The 17,287-nt window shown below is 36.2% G+C and overlaps 1 pseudogene; it reads left to right on the plus strand.

Annotated features, from left to right (window-relative positions):
• Positions 1-256: 256 nt before the first annotated feature.
• LOC138839799 (C-terminal-binding protein 2-like) overlaps positions 257-17,287 on the plus strand; it is a 46,598-nt pseudogene continuing 29,567 nt past the window's right edge.

Raw genomic sequence — 17,287 nt, forward strand, 5'->3', positions numbered from 1 at the left:
TCCAGATACATGAAGCTTTTAGATACCCAAACAAACCAGACCAGTACAGGACATCAGGCTACCACATTGTAATCTATACAGGATCAATAGAGACCAAGGGAAGGTATCCTTAAAGCCTCTAGGGAAAAGAGGACAATCTCCTATAAAAAGAAAACCAATATGAAAACCAGATTTCTCAGGAGAGAGTATGAAAGCAAGGAGAGCCTGGAATGTGGTATGCCATGGCCTAAAGACAAATAACTACCAGTCAAGAATAATGGACCCGGCTAAGCTGTCATTCATAGTAGAAGGACAAATTAAAACCTTCCACACGAAGGAAAATTTGAAACACAATATCTGCATGGAACCAGTATTACCGAAAATTCTCAAAGACTTTCTACACACTGAAAACCAAAAAGATGTTGGCAGAGAAACGGCCTTTATGCAGAGAACCAGGTAATTATAGCAAGAATTGACAAGGCACAGTCCCTAAAAAGATGGATAAAATGTCAAAAACTAACAAACAAATATCAATCCTAATTCTCAATATTAATAGAATTAACTCTCCACTTAAATGAGGTGGACTGACTAATTGGATCAAAAAGGGAGATCCAAGTTTACATTCCACCAATAATGCCAGGCCCAAAGTAACATAGGCCCCATAATTTCCCTTATTTACAATAACTAGTATATGTCTGAGACAAGCAGAAAAGGTCAGATCAGTTGATGTTAGGTGAAACGAACCCCAAGGTAAGTATTCAAATGTTTTTTTTTTTTCCTTTCATGTGATTGTTTCTAACATGTTTATAAGATGATTTCTTTGTTGCTTTATATACCCCTCCCCCACAGTATAACCCCTGCTTTCATTGTATTTGATGTTGGTATAATTTGTGGAAGGGAAGGACAAAAACAAACCATTTAAATAGGGATACAGGTGGACTCATTGCAACAATGAGATGTACAAGTCGTTTTGTTGAAAAAGGAACTTTACAACTTTGGCCGGGTGGGACAGGGTGGGGGAGATGGAAAGGGATGGGAAGGGGAAACAAAGGAGAAAGCAACAAGCTTGATAAGAAATGTACTTATTACTTTGCCCATGTAATTGTAACCCCCCTGTACGGTATTTTCACAATTAAAAAAAAAAAAAAAACAAAGTTAAAAAAAATTGTGAGATCCATCTTTCTCTTGTCTTCAAGAGACACATATTGCACACTAAACCAAACATTCTGAAAATGAAAGGCTGGAATAAAATCTATCCAGTAAATGGCCCCCATAAGCAGAATGGAGTTGAAATCCTAATATCAGATAAAATAGACTTCAAATTACAATTAGTGAGAAGAGATGAAAGTAATTACACATTAATTTAGGAATATCTCCCACAGGAGTATATAACCATCTTAAATATCTACACCAAATGCTGGAAGACCAAATGTCATCAAACAAACACTATTTGCACTACAAATAGAGAATAAAAAAAAAAAAGTAGGGCTGGGAAGGTGGCTCATTGGTAGAGTGCTTGCCTTGCATGAATGAGGCCCTGGGTTCGATTCCTCAGCACCACATAAGCATAAAGAATAAAGCCAGAAGTGGAGCTGTGGTTCAAGTGGTAGAGCACTAGCCTTGAGCTGAAGAGCTGAGGGACAGCACCCAGGCTCAGAGTTCAGGCCCCACAACCGGACCCCTCCCCCCCAAAAAAAAAGTATTGGTCGTTGGTGACTTTAACTCATCATTTTCACCTCTGGATAGATCAACAAGGAAAAAACTCAACAGAGAAACCTCAGAATGAAACAATTTCAGAGACCAATGACACTTAAGGGGCATCTACATATTATTCCACCTGGTAATACCAGAATATCCATTCTTTTCAGCAGTATCTGGATCATTCTCTAAAATAGGTCACATTTTAGGGGGCACAAAAGAAATCTGTGCAAATTCAGAAACATTGAAATTATTACCTACATTCTCTGAGAATGCAAAGAATAAAATTAGAGTTCAAAACAAAAAGCCACCATAAAATCCTGTAACTCATGGAGATTGAACAATTGTTAAATCACCAGTGGGTCATTGGATAGATCAGAACAGAAATTCAAATGTTTATGGTATTGAACAAAATGAGCACAGAAAATACTGCTTCTTCTGGGACACACCAAAGGGAATACTCTGAGGAAAATTAATAGCTGTGAATCCCTGTATCAACAAGTTGAGAAATCTGAAAACAACATTTTAATGAGGCACATTAAGCTCTTTGAAAAGGAGAAGCAAGCTAAACCTCAATCCAGCAGATGGAAACAAATAATTAAAATTAAATCAAAATTAAATGAATTAGAGTCCCTCCCACAAAAACAAACAAAAAAAAATAAACAAAACAAAAACTTGGCTCTTTGATAGACACTTACCAAATTTTACCAAAAAAGGAAGAAAACATATCCAAATAAAAAAAAAATCAGGTGAGAATGGAAACATAACAACAGAAAAAAAAAAAAAAACAAGGTTCAGAATATTATAAAGGAATACTTTTCAAAACTTTATGCTAACAAATTTGAGAATCTGGAAGAAATGGAAGACTTTCTAGCAAATATAGATAAGCCCAAACTAAACTAAGATATAAACTAACTAATTAGACCCATGTCAAGTAATGAAATAGAAATGACAATAAGAGGCCTTTGATCCAAGAAAAGCCCGGGACCTGAATTCTGTAAGGCCTTCAAATCGGAACACACAACAATACTCCCCAGACTCTTCAATGACATAGATAGCAAAAGTTCTCTACTAAACTCATTCTATGAAGCCAGCACAACTCTCTTCTCAAAACAAGACAGGGACCCATCAAAGAAAAATAATTATAGAACCATTTGTTTGATGAACATTGATGCAAAACTTCTCAAAAATTCTGGTGAATTGACTTCAACAAATCATCAAAAAAAATTCCAGTATGATCAAACAGGTTTCATTCCAGAGATGCAAAGCTGGTTGAATGTACTTAAATCAGCTAATGGAAGTCAACACATCAATAGGATCAATGACAAGAACCACATGATCATCTCAAAAATACAGACCAAAAAACATTTGTCAAAATCCAATACCCATTTATAATGAAAGTTCTGAAGAAACTAGGAGTCCATAGAAGTTCCACAATAAAATAAAGGCTATGAATGCAAACCCACAGCTAGCATTTACACTTAATGGAGAGAAGTTAAATCAATTTCCTCTAAAATCGGGGATGAGACAAGGATGGGTACTCTCTCAAATCCTCTTCAATATAGAATTGGAATTCCTAACTAGGGCAACAAAACAAGAGGTAAATATAAAGGGGATCCAAATAGGGAAAGATAAAGTTAAACTTTCTCATTTCAGATGACACAATCCTGTATTTCAAGAACCTTATAGACTCCACTCCCAATTTACTAGAGTTGATCTGGAACTTTGGCAAAGTAGTAGGGTATAAAAATAACCCTCAAAAATCAATGGCTTTTCTGTATGCCAACAATGAGAACAGTGAGGCTGAAATCAGGAAAGCAAATCCTTCTATAATACCCTCTCCCCAAAAATAAGGTACCTAAGAATTAACCAAAGAAGTGAAAGACCACTATAATGAAAAATTTTAAAATCTGAAAAAGGAAATTAAAGCAGAACTAAGGAAGTGGAAAAATCTCCCATATTCCTGGATTGGGAGGATTAACATTATGAAAATGGTAATAGAGCCAAATGCTATCTACAAATTCAATGTAATACCCATCAATAAACCAACATCATTCTTTAATGAAATAGAGAAAGCAATCCAAAATTTCGTATGGAATAATAAAAGACCCTGAATAGCAAAAACAATCCTTAGCAGAAAGAACAGTGCTGGAGGAATATCAATACTAAACTTCAAACTCTAATACAAAGCTTTAATAATAACAACAGCTTGGTATTGGCACAAGCACAGGCCTAAGGAACAAGAGAATGGAACTGAAGAGCCAGAAATGAACCAGCAGACTCAGGGCCACCTAATCTTCAATAAGGGAGCCAAAAAATAGGATGGAAGAATGACAGCCTCTCCAACAAATAGTGCTGGCAGAATTGGTTAAACACCTATAGAAAACTAAAGTAAGATCCTTATATATCACCATGCACCAGAAACAATTCCAAATGGATCGAAGACCTCGTGGTTAAAGCAGATACCCTGAAAACATTACAGGAAGGAATGGGAGAAACTTGAGTGCTCATTTGCAGAGGAATAAACGTTCTTAATAAAGACCGAGCAACACAACAAATTGAAGAACAGTAGGACAAGTAGGATTGCATGCAATTGCAGAGCTTCTACATGGCAAATGACAAAGTTAGCAAGATCAATAGAAAGCCCACCAATGGGAAAAATATCACCACTGGCAATAAAACATACAAGGGCCTCATATCTAAAATATACTTAGAACTCAAAAAATTAAATATCCCAAGAAATGAATCTCCAGAGAAAACCCACCCCATTAATAAGTGAGCTAAAGACAAAGAAAGACCTCTTTGAAGAGGAAATAAGAATGGTCAATGGACAAATGAGAAAATGCTCAACATTTCTGGCCAAAAAAGAAATGAAAATTAAAACATCATTGAGATTCTACCTCACTCCAATTAGAATGGTTATTATCAAGATATCTAATAACAACAGATGCTGGTGGCGTTGTGGCAAAAAATGCTACTACAATATTGGTGGTAGACTAAACTTGTTTAAGCACTCTGGAAAGCAGTATGCATGTTCCTCAAAAGATGAAACATAGAGCTTCCCTATATCCAGCAATCCTACTCCTGTGCATTTACCCAAATGACAACAAACAAGGCCATACTAAAGCTACCAGCACAACCATGGTTCATTGCAGTATTATTTTCCATAGCTAAGGTATGAAATCAACACAGATGTACCTCAGTAGGTGAATGGATCAAGAAAATATAGTGTATATATACACAATAGAATTCTCTACTTCCATCAGAAAGAATATCCTTGTACCCAATGGAAAGACTTGGAAAACATCATATTAAGTGAAGTAAGCCAGATCCAGAGAAACAAACTTCCTGGATTATTTCATTTGTAATAGCTAACATATGGCTAGGATAGTCCTAAAAGTCATGGCAATAGCTCAGTATCTATGCACATATGACCATATAACATGATGATAAGCAAAATAAACTCCAAAGTATAAAACAAGAAGTTTCCCTTTTTTGTTGTTTTTAATATACTATTTGAAGTTACTTTTTCCTTTTTTTCTTTTTCCCCTACTGTTTATGCCTCATTGTCATTGTATTTGATTTTGGTACTCTGTCTATTTTATATACATTTATCTGAATTAGGGAAGGGAAGGGGGATAACAAATTGTGAAACAAAGGATAAAGGGCGAAATAATGCAACACCATTATTCCCAAGACAATATATTGGAAGTGGACTCTACAAACTTGGGGAAGGGACATTGAGGGGAGAAAAGTAGGAAAAAATGAGGGAGGGGGTAACAATGTATGATAAGAAATGTACTCACTATCTTATGTATTTAACCCTAACCCCTCTGTACATCACCTTGACAATAAAATTAAATTAAGGATCTGGTTGTGCCTAAATTGAGTTCTCTGCAAAACTGAAATCAATTTGTAAGTGGGAGACTACTTATTTAAACTTGGTTAGTGCACAAATTCTAAAGTTACTCTGTCTCGACAGCACAGAGTTCTCTGTAGGCTACCCCAGTAAAGGACTGGTTCATTGTTGGGTTCTTTCAGATGTAACACAGAGAACCTCATGTTGTTACAGTTGATTTTTTTTTAATTTTATTTTTATTGTGAAAATACCTTATAGAGGGGTAACAATTACATGGCAAGATAATGAGTACATTTCCTATCAAGCATTTTTGCATCCTACTTTGTTTCCCCTTCCCATTCCTTCCCACTCCCATCCACCCCACCTCCCAACCCCGGCCAAAGTTGTAAAGTTGTTTTTCGACAAAATGACTTGTACATCTCATTGTTACGATGGGTCCACCTGTATCCCTATTTAAACGATTTGTTTTTTCCCTTCCACTCCAAAAATTATACCAACATCAAATACAGTGAATGCAGGGGTTATACCGTGGAGGAGGGACATACAAAGCAACAAAGAAATCATCTTATTAATATGTTAGAAACAATCGCATGAAAGAAAAAAAAATATTTTAATCCTTAACTTGGGGTTCATTTCACCGAACATCAACTTATCTGACCTTTTCTGCTTGGCTCAGACTTATACTAGTCATTGCAAATAAGGGAAACCATGGGACCTATGTTTCTTTGGGCCTGGCTTACCTCACTAATATAATTTTTTCCAAGTCTTTCCATTTCCTAAAAAATGGTGCAATGCCATACTTTCTGATGGAGGCATAGAATTCCATTGGGTATATATACCATATTTTCTTATCTTATTCTTATTTCCATTCATCTACTGAGGGGCATCTGGGTTGGTTCCATATCCTAGCTATGGTAAATAATGCTGCAATAAAAATAATTGTGCTGGTAGCTTTAGTATGGTCTTGTTTGTGATCATTTGGGTAAATGCCCAAAAGTGGGATTGCTGGGTCATAGAGGAGCTCTATGTGGAGTCTTTTGAGGAACCTCCATACTACTTTCCAAAGTTGTTGAATAAGTTTATACTCCCACCAACAATGCAGTAAGGTTGCGTTCTGTCCACATCCCTTCCAGCATCTGTAATTAGAGTTCTTGATTATAGCCATATTAACTGGTGTGAGGTGGTATCTCAATGTTGTTTTGATTTGCATTTCTTTTATGGCTAGAGAGGTTGAACATTTCTTCATGTGTCTATTGGCCATACTTCTTTCCTCTTCACAGAAGTTTCTCTTTAAGTCTTTAGCCCATTTATTAATTGGGCAGTTCTTCCTTTGAGGATTTGTTGTTGGGTGATTTAATTTTTTGAGTTCCAGGTACATTTTATTTTATTTTTATTTATTTATTTATTTTTGTCAGTCATGGGGCTTGAACTCTGGGCCTGGGCACTGTCCCTCAGCTCTTCAGCTCAAGGCGAGCGCTCTACCACTTGAGCTACAGCGCCACTTCTGGTTTTCTGGTGGTTTATTGGAGATAGGAGTCTCATGGTCTTTCCTGCCCGGGCTGGTTTTAAACCACGATCCTAGGATCTCAGCCTCCTGAGTAGCTAGGATTACAGGCGTGAGCCACCAGCGCCTGGCTGAGTTCCAGGTATATTTTAGATATGAGACCCTTGTCCGTTGTATGGCTAGTGAAGATCTTCCAATTCGTTTGCTTTCTATTGATCTTGCTAGCTATGTTCTTTGCAAAGCAGAAGCTCTGCAATTTCATGCAATCCCATTTGTCCAACCTTTCTTTGATTTGTTGTGTTTCTGGGTCTCTATTAAGAAAATTTCCGCCTGTGCCAAAGGAACCAATCAAGCCCCAGGAAAACCAAACCTCACAAGCAGACCAGAGACTCCATCAAGAGACTGGTTATGGACACAAGTGAGATACAGGATCTTCCCATCCACACCCCCCCCAAAAAAAAAAAATCAAAGAACTCTTTTTTTGTACCTTTTTTAATTTTTAGTTTTTAAAAAAATTGTTTTCTATTAATCTTTTTTTTCCTCTTATAATTCTTATTTTAGGTGTATATGTGTGCAGTTGATTTCTTTAAAGTAGCGATGTAAGTGTCCTACAAGTCTTATGCAATATTTTCCCAGATTTGATATGTAGTCACTTTTTCTGTTCCATTGGGCAAAAACAGTTCACAGTTTCTAACAAAATTAAAGCAAAGTAATTTTAACAACAGAACAAAAATAGTGGGAAGTAGAAATTATGAGGTACACAGGAGAGTGTATATTTATAACATATAAATAAATAGCAATGACTGAAAAAATTAAAATTAAAATTACAAAGGAGATCTTTTGAAAGTATAAGCTATAAAACTGAAAATTCTAACTAAAATAGTTAATCTGATTAAAACCCTAGCTCTGTTAATGGTCTTATTACAAACAGACCTTGTTACACTAAATCTAAACTGAAGTGGAATAAAAGTGAAAAAAATAGAAGAGCTAATGCTTTTTTCACTGTTAAAATTTGTTACTGGAAACGGTACCAATATTTTCTACTATGAAAGCAGCTGAAGAAGCACAGTTATTTATCAACTCCCCAAATAAGAGTAATAACAAATCCAAGTTCGATACAGTCTTGGAAATGAAGGAACTATTACTTCAATTTAAAACTATGGAGTTTCTAACTTCGTGGTTGATTTTTTTCTGTATTCTAAGTACTTCTGTTTTATAGAAGTTGTTGATTATTTTATGAGTCAATTTTCTGAGGTGTTCAAAAGTAAGTTTTCACCTAGACGCTACAAATTAAACAACTATGAATTATCTCAATACATCTATAAATATGGCTACAAATGCAGAGAAACAGGAATTCTTATATGTAGACATGTAGACTATGCAGCCAATTTTGCAGTTTGGCTAGTTTTACATAGCTCAACAGTCTAGCAAGTATACCCTTTGGTATTAAGCCTATTTATTTTAAGAATATTCCCACACAAAGGCCTGCATACAATTGATTATTGTAGCTCTAATAATTATCATCAAGAACCAAAAGAAATCAAGATGTTCCTTTTTCATTGGCTTTTATTAGAGAAGTCAAAATGTTCTTGTTTTATTGGCTTTTATGTTATCAGTTATTAAAGGGAGGTGGAATTTCATTGCTATATCTGTACACTTGTTTACACCAAAGAAATTCCTAACAATGTTTTAAATTTTAACAGTGGTGAATGTTATTTAATTCAGCTATGGATGGAGAGAAGTCAGGCTTTCTGGATCGCACAATCTATTAAGCTCCTTTTCTTACTGCAAAACAATTTCAATGTCCCATCATTCCCCATGTCACGTTTTATCCCTCTGTTCTCCTCCTCAGTCATCAAGCTTCTCCTCCCATTTTCTATGTGCAATGGTCTGAAAGACAAGTTCCGTGTAAAAGACCAAACATCCATCCTTTAGCATTCATTTTGCAGTGTCCAAACAAGAAGAAAGTGTGTGCTATTTGCATCCAGATAGTCACTCATCTGACAGTTAAGAAAACAATACATGCCATATTAGCAATAGGGTAACCACATTCACGGCACTGATCAATCCTGAATGAGACCTTCCTGAGCTAAGTCCCTCAGCATATCCATAAGCTCAGTACAATATTGGGAATCCATTTCTATGTGGGGAGCATCTGGTTCGTCATAGCTCCAGAGGGACAGGGTACATCTCTTCACTTAAATGGCTCAGTTCTGCAGTATGGTGTATCAGTTTCTTCAGGGCAGGCATGGTGATGTGGTTTTCATAGAAATAGACCTTAGTGAGCTGGGTACAGTGGCTCAGGGTGGGCAGTGTAGTAGTGAGGAAGGCATCTGTTCTTACAGTCCTCCAAGTCTAGGGTCTCCACTGTGGACACAACTTTTTCCAGAAGAAGCTGGAGGGCATTACAACAGGTCAGGGGGATAGCTCTGAGATACATGTTTTCAGCTGATCCAAGTTCTGGCATACAGGCAGACACCAGAAGTCTTATATTAAAAGGTGACAGTATGATATTGACAGGGACTCCAAAGGAGTCTTCAGAGATCTGAATACCTCCTGAGAGTTTCCTTGTAACATGATTCATGTGCACATTCCTAAGGCAATCAAGGTTGCTCAGGGGAGTTATGAATGTGCTGATGCTTTACTTGTGTTCCTTATGAGATATCTCTACAGACACATTGATGTGAGAGAGAAAGAGCCTGTGCAGATTTTTCATCTCACTCAGTTGAAAAGCAAATACAGCCATGGTGAACAGACTCCAGGGATTATGCTCCAATCCTTCCACATGTGGGAGCTCTATTATAGCCAGGAGATGGAATGGGAGTAATTTTTTATCTTACAGTTATACTGCTCCCAAATCTGCAACTTCTTACAGAACAGCTGTACCAAACTTTCTTCTTCTTAACCCACTCAATAACTGTTAAAGTCCATAGTTCTATAAACATCATATACGGTACAGTTTAACATCAGTTAAGGTGCCCAAGATGCCTTCACAACTATTCTCAAACCTTAGATAGCACAGCTATTCCAAGACCACAGTTTACACAAGATATACAACTTCTCTAGCACCTAAGCATATGTGGATGCATATGTGTTTCAATGTGTATTACCACCAGCTGTAGTAAAGTCATAGATTAGTGGTCAAGATCCGTATACTTTGAAAATTCACATGCTACCAAACTTAGTATCCGCCTGAGTGGCCAAACAATTGCAATTGTAAAACTATATCAACATTATTAGTGAAACTTAAACTGGGTAGAGGAGGTAGTATGTTTTAAACTTTGCAATGAAGTTTAGTTCTTGACAAGTGACATTGAAGAATGGAAACTAATGCCCCTACCCTCAGGTGTCCCTGTATACAGGGACTCTGTAACTAGCCCTGATACTAGGGGACAAAATAAAACCACAAATTATTTTTATCTGATTTGATCTGATTGACACTGCCTTGAGCCATAAGTCTATCTCAAAATTAGCCTGAACATACACCTTGTTCCAGTGCTATACAGAATTTGATAGTCTATGGACTCAAGAGGTGATGTGGCTTGGCAACATTGATAATTCAAGGAAGATGGGGATTGTCTATCCAGGTTGATTCTGCATGGAGCCAGTCAGGATCTCATAGTTCCTGATCATGGGTTGCTGACAATGGGTAACAAATATGGGTTTACTCTAGTATTTACAAAGATCCATATATATAAATATACTTTTTCTTTTGAAAGTTTAGCCTAGTTCAGTTAGAACAACAAAAAAATATGGGATTTCGAATAAATTTAGGCTTGTATTACTCACCAGTGTTGATACAGAATAGTAATAAAACACCAACAGTCAATAAATGGCAAGCTTGTCTCTGAAAACCATTAAGTGCTGAAGTTGGAAGGGATGGTAAGGGGAAACAAAGGAGGAGACAACAATGCATGATGTACTCATTATCTTGCCCATGTAATTGTAACCCCTCTGTATGGTATTTTCACAATAAAAGAAAAATACAAAAAAAGAAGTAATATACGACTGGTTTTGAATTTCTAAAAAGATGGTAAAAGTAAAGACAGATGAGGATGACTGAAATAAAAACATAATCTTTCAATACTCAGTCAGTTTCACAAACCAACAAGCATCAAGAGCTTTTAAGGAACTTATGTTATCACAAACAAACAAAAGAAGGTACCAGAAAGTTTAATAGATCAAAGACAATATGAGAGAATTTTCAGGTAGAGAATTCTAAACTACTGTTTTAAGTAAACTCAGTGAGCTTGATGGAAACACACACACACACACACACACACACACACACACACACACACACACACACACACTCAATACCCTAATAGGCAAAGAAAACCAATATATTGTAGAAATGAAAAGAACAGTCAAACAGAAATTTTTGAACTGAAATGAAAAATATGACAGAAGCCAAGCTGTAGACACACACACAAATACAACTAATACATGAATTCAATAATATTGCAGGGTACAAAAACAATATATGACTGGGTGACAAGGGTTCTTGCCTGTATTCCTAGCTACTCAGGAGCTAAGATCTGAAGATACAAATCAGAGCCAGCCCATAAAAAGAAAATCAGAAACAAAACCTGAGAATTATCTCTAACCAGTAAAACTTGGTGGTTTTACTGAAGTGGTAGAGTGATAGAGTATCAGTATTGAGTAAAATATCAAGCTGAGAGAAAGCACTTGGCTTGGATTTCAAGCCCCAGTAGGAGCACAAATAGAAACACTAAAAAAGTTTGGTATTGATATTCCTCCAGCAGTGTTCTTTCCGTTGAGGAGCGTTTTTGCTATTCGGGGTCTTTCATTGTTCCATATGAATTTTTGGATTGCCTCTTCTATTTCCTTGAAGAATGAGGTTGGAATTTTGATAGGAATTGCGTTGAATTTGTAGATAGCCTTGGGAAGAATTGCCATTTTCAAGATGTTAATCTTTCCAATCCAGGAGCATGGGAGATTTTGCCATTTTTTAAGTTCTGTGTTGATTTCCTTTTTTAAGATTTTAAAGTTTTCATCATAGAAGTCCTTCACTTCTTTAGTTAAGTTAATTCCTAGGTATCAGACCTCAGGACCAATGGAATAGAATTGAAAACACAGAAATGAACCTACAGACCTATAGCCATCTAATCTTCGATAAGGGAGCTAAAAAAATAGAATGGAAGAAAAACAACCTCTTCAGTAAATGGTGCTGGCAAAACTGGTTAACTACATGTAGAAAACTTAAGCAAGATCCTTATATATCACCCTGCACCAGAATCAACTCCAAATGGATCAAAGACCTTGAAGTCAAAGCAGACACTCTGAAAACATTACAGGATGGAATAGGAGAAACCCTAGGTCTCCTTGGCTCAGGCCGAAATTTTCTGAATAGAGACCCGGAAACACAACAAATTAAAGAAAGGTTGGAAAAATGGGATTGCATAAAGTTGCAGAGCTTCTGCAGGGCAAATGACATAGCTATCAAGATCAATAGAAAGCCCACGGATTGGGAGAAGATCTTCACTAGCCATACATCGGACAAGGGTCTCATATCTAAAATATACTTGGAACTCAAAAAATTAAACCCCCCAACAACAAATCCTCAAAGAAACAACTGCCCAATAAATAAGTGGGCGAAAGACTTAAAGAGAAACTTCTCTGAAGAAGAAAGAAGGATGGCCAATAGACACATGAAGAAATGTTCAACATCCCAAGCCATAAAAGAAATGGAAATCAAAACAACATTGAGATATCACCTCACTCCAGTTAGCATGGCAAAAATCAAGAACTCTAACAACAACAGATGCTGGAGGGGATGTGGACAAAAAGGAACTTTACTTCATTGTTGGTGGGAATGTAAACCAGTTCATCCACCTTGGAAAGCAGTATGGAGGTTCCTCAAAAGACTTCACATAGAACTCCCCTATGACCCAAATGTTTACAAACAAGACCACACTAAAGCTACCAGCACAACTATGTTTATTGCAGCATTATTTACCATAGCTAAGATATGGAACCAACCCAGATTCCCCTCAGTAGATGAATGGATCAAGAAAATGTGGTATATATACACAATGGAATTCTATGCCTCCATCAGAAAGAATGACATTGCACCATTTGTTAGGAAATGGAAAAACTTGGAAAAAATTATATTAAGTAAAGTAAGCCAGGCCCAAAGAAACATAGGTCCCATGGTTTCCCTTATTTGTAATATCTAGTACATGTATGAGTCAAGGGGAAAAGGTCAGATAATGTGATGTCAGGAAAATGAACCCTTAGATGTGTATTTTAATGTTTTTTTTTTCTTTCATGCATGTGTTTCTAAGCATTTATAAGATTATCTCTTTGTTGCTTTGTATGTCCCTCCCCCACAGTATAACCCCTGCTTTCACTATATTTGATGTCAGTATAACTTGTGGAGGAGATGGGGAAAAACCAGTTGTTTAAGGATACAGATGGACCTGTTGCAACAATGAGAAGTACAAGTTGTCATGTCCAAAACGAGCTTTACAACGTCGCTGGGGGGGGGGGGAAGGGGGGGAAGGAGAAGGATTGGGATGGGGGGGAGGGGGAGGCTGGGAAGGGATGTGAAGGGTAAACAAAGGAGGAGGCTGCAATGCGTGGTAAGAAATGTACGCATTATCCTGCCCATGTAATTGTAAATCCTCTGCACAGTATGTTCACAAATAAAATTAAATTAAATTAAAAAAAAGAAACATTAAAAAAAATCGTACAAAATCAGGACCATTGTTATATTAATAGAGAAGGCTTTGAATAGAAATCAAGAAACAAACCCCATTTTTGACACCTGGAATTTTTTGTTTGTGTGTGTGAAAATAGCGTATAGAGGAGTTACAATTACATGGGGAAGATAATGAGTACATTTCTTACAAAGCATTGTTGCCTACTCTTTTGTCTCCCCTTCCTATCACTTCCCAGCCCCCGCCCGCCCTTATATCCCCCCCCCCAGCCAAAGTTGTAATGTTTGTTTTTCGACATAATAACTTGTACATCTCATTGTTACAATGGGTCCATCTGTATCCATATCTAAACCATTTGTTTTTTCCCTTCTCCTCCACACATTTTACCAACATCAAATACAGTGAATGCAGGGGCTATACCGTGGGGGAGGGACATACAAAGCAACAAAGAAATCATCTTATAAATATGTTAGAAACAATCTCCTGAAAGGTCAGGTAAGTTGATGTCAGGTGAAATGAAACCCAAGATAACTAGTCAAATGTTTTTTTCTTTCTTTCATTAGATTGTTTCTAACATATTTATAAGATGATTTCTTTGTTGCCTTTTCCCTCTTCAGAGAAGTTTCTGTTTAAGTCTTTAGCAATTATTTGTTGGGCAGTTGTTTCTTTGAGGATTGGTTTATAGGGGATTTAATTTTTTGAGTTCCACTTATATTTTAGATATGAGACACTTGTCCATTGTAAGGCTAGTGAAGATCTTCTCCCAATCTGTGGGCTTTTTATTCATCTTGCTTGCTATGTCCTTTGCCATGCAGAATCTTTGCAATTTCATGCAATCCCATTTGTCCAACCTTTCTTGATTTGTTGTGTTTCTGGGTCTCTATTAAGAAAATTTTGGCCTGTGCCAAGGAGACCTAGGGTTTCACCTATTCCATCCTGTAATGTTTTCAGAGTGTCTATTTTAACTCCGAGGTCTTTGATCCATTTGGAGTTGATTCTGTTGCAGGGTGATATATAAGGTTCTAGCGTTAGTTTTCTACAAGTAGTTAACCAATTTTGCCAGCACCATTTACTGAAGAGGCTGTCTATATTCCATTCTAATTTTTTAGCTCCCTTATTGAAGATTAGATGGCTATAGGTCTGTGGGTTCATTTCTGGGTTGTCAATTCTATTCCATTGTTCCTGAGGTCTGTTCTTGTGCCAGTACCAAGCTGTTTTGATTACTATGGCTTTGTAGCAGAGTTTGAAGTTTGGTATTGATATTCCTCCAGCACTGTTTTTTCTGTTAAGGATCGTTTTTGTTATTCGGGGTCTTTTATTGTTCCATATGAATTTTTGGATTGCCTCTTCTATTTCCTTGAAGAATGAGGTTGGAATATTGATAGGTATCACATTGAATTTGTAGATAGCCTTGGGAAGTATTACCATTTTTATGATGTTGATCCTTCAATCCAGGAGCATGAGAGGTTTTGCCACTTTTTAAGTTCTGTTTTGATTTCCTTTTTCAGGGTTTTAAAGTTTTCATCATAGAGGTCCTTCACTTCTTTGGTTAAGTTAATTCCTAGGTATTTTATTTTGGGGGGAGGCTATTATGACTGGCGTTGTTTTCCTGATTTCAGCCATGCTTTTCTCATTGTTGGCATACCAAAAAGCCATTGATTTTTGAGGGTGAATTTTATACCCTACTATGTTGCAAAAGTTTTGAATCAGCATGAGTAATTTGGGAGTGGAGTCCATAGGATTCTTTAAATACAAGATCATGTCATCTGCAACTAGGGATAGTTTTACTTCATCTTTCCTTATGTGGATCCCCTTTGTGTTTGCATCTTGTCTTACTGCTGTATCTAGGTATTATATAACACTAGATTGAAGAGAAGTGGAGAGAGTGGACATCTTTGCCTCATTCCTGAGTTAAGAGGAAATGGCTTTTGTTTTTCACCATTAAAATAATGCTGGCTGTAGGTTTTTCATATACAGCCTTTATTGTATTGAGGAAGGTTCCATGGATTCCCAATTCTTCCAGAACCTTCATCATAAGTCGATTTTGGATCTTTTCAAATGCTTTTTCAGCATCTTTTGAGATAACCATGTGGTTCTTATCCTTGCTCTTGTTGATGTGATGAATCATATTAATTGATTTGCGTATATTGAACCAGTTTTGCACCCCTGAAATAAATCCTGTTTGTTCATGGTGTGACATTGTTATTGTTAAATGAGAACAACTTCATAGGACAAGCGGTGCATTTTCTTAAAATGGTGTATGTTTACTTTCTGTTGAAATAATTCATTTTTAACATTAATACAATTTTCTTTTTTTTCCCTTAAATGCATTGATCTATTTGATATAGACAGATAGAGCACAGGGAGTTTATTTGGTCTTGATTTTCTAAAAAGCATATATATATAAAGAATGTATGCCAAAAATAAAATAAATCATCAGTCATGGAAAGCCAAGATTGGAATATTATTACACATCCTCAGGAATTCTTGTTATTGAGTTAATAAATATTAATTCAACAAGTATAATATCTAGAACATTAAATATTTTATTTCTATTTAATTATATCTTAGGGATTTTGAACATAGTACATTATCTTTATTGTTGCAGTTTATTAAAGAGAAAGCTAAATACATGACTGTCAAATTATAGTAAATAGATTTCATCAATCCTATGCTAATCATTATGTTTGTGATACAGATGGAAGATTAGTGACAAGGTTTGATAGAAGGAATGAGTTGATACTCATTCTGATTCTCATTCTTACACATTTTAGGATCCCATATTCATTTAAAAGTTAGTAAGTTGTCTCAGAAAATTGTTGAGTATCCAATACTTTCATTTTGTCACTATAAGTTGATTTTAAATATTTCTGAAAAGGTAAATTCTTGATTCATTCCAAGAAGACTTGAGTGTCAATGTTGCACTTCTATAATCCTACCTATTAAGGAAACTGAAATCTGAGAGATGATATTCATAGCCAGTCTGGACATACAATTATGAGGGTCTTTAACTTCACTTAACAAACAAAGCTATAGGTATGGCTCAATGGTACAGTACCAGCTGTGATTAGAAAAGAGGACACAGAAAGTATACAAGCACATACACACCACTAAAAATGATGTCAAATTAATATTTGTGTGATTATTTCTGATATTAATATGACAAATTAATTTGTCATATATTATTTTAAACTGCAAAATATCACTCTATTATATAAGGCAGCTATATTATTTTGAAGGCAGTACCTGGGCTTGATCTCAGGTCCTTGCATTCACTCAGCTTGTTTGCTTATATCTGGCCTTCTATCACTTTAGCCATAACACTAGATCAGATTTTTGGTGATTATTTGTTGATAAGGTATCCAGAGCTTATATGACCTGGGTAGTTTTGAACTGTGATCATCCAGGAATCAGTATTGTGAGTATCTAGGATTACAGACATGAGCAATGAGGACTCAAAGAGGTAGATATTCTTTACTTAACTACATTATATATGTAATGGTAACCATTCGCTATATCACCTTGATGATAATAAAATTAAATTGAAAAATGTAAATATTAAGA

The sequence above is a fragment of the Dipodomys merriami genome, unplaced genomic scaffold (genome assembly GCF_024711535.1).
Source record: "Dipodomys merriami isolate MVZ:Mamm:240054 unplaced genomic scaffold, mDipMer1.0.p SCAF_3, whole genome shotgun sequence".
Taxonomy (NCBI): Eukaryota; Metazoa; Chordata; class Mammalia; order Rodentia; family Heteromyidae; genus Dipodomys; species Dipodomys merriami.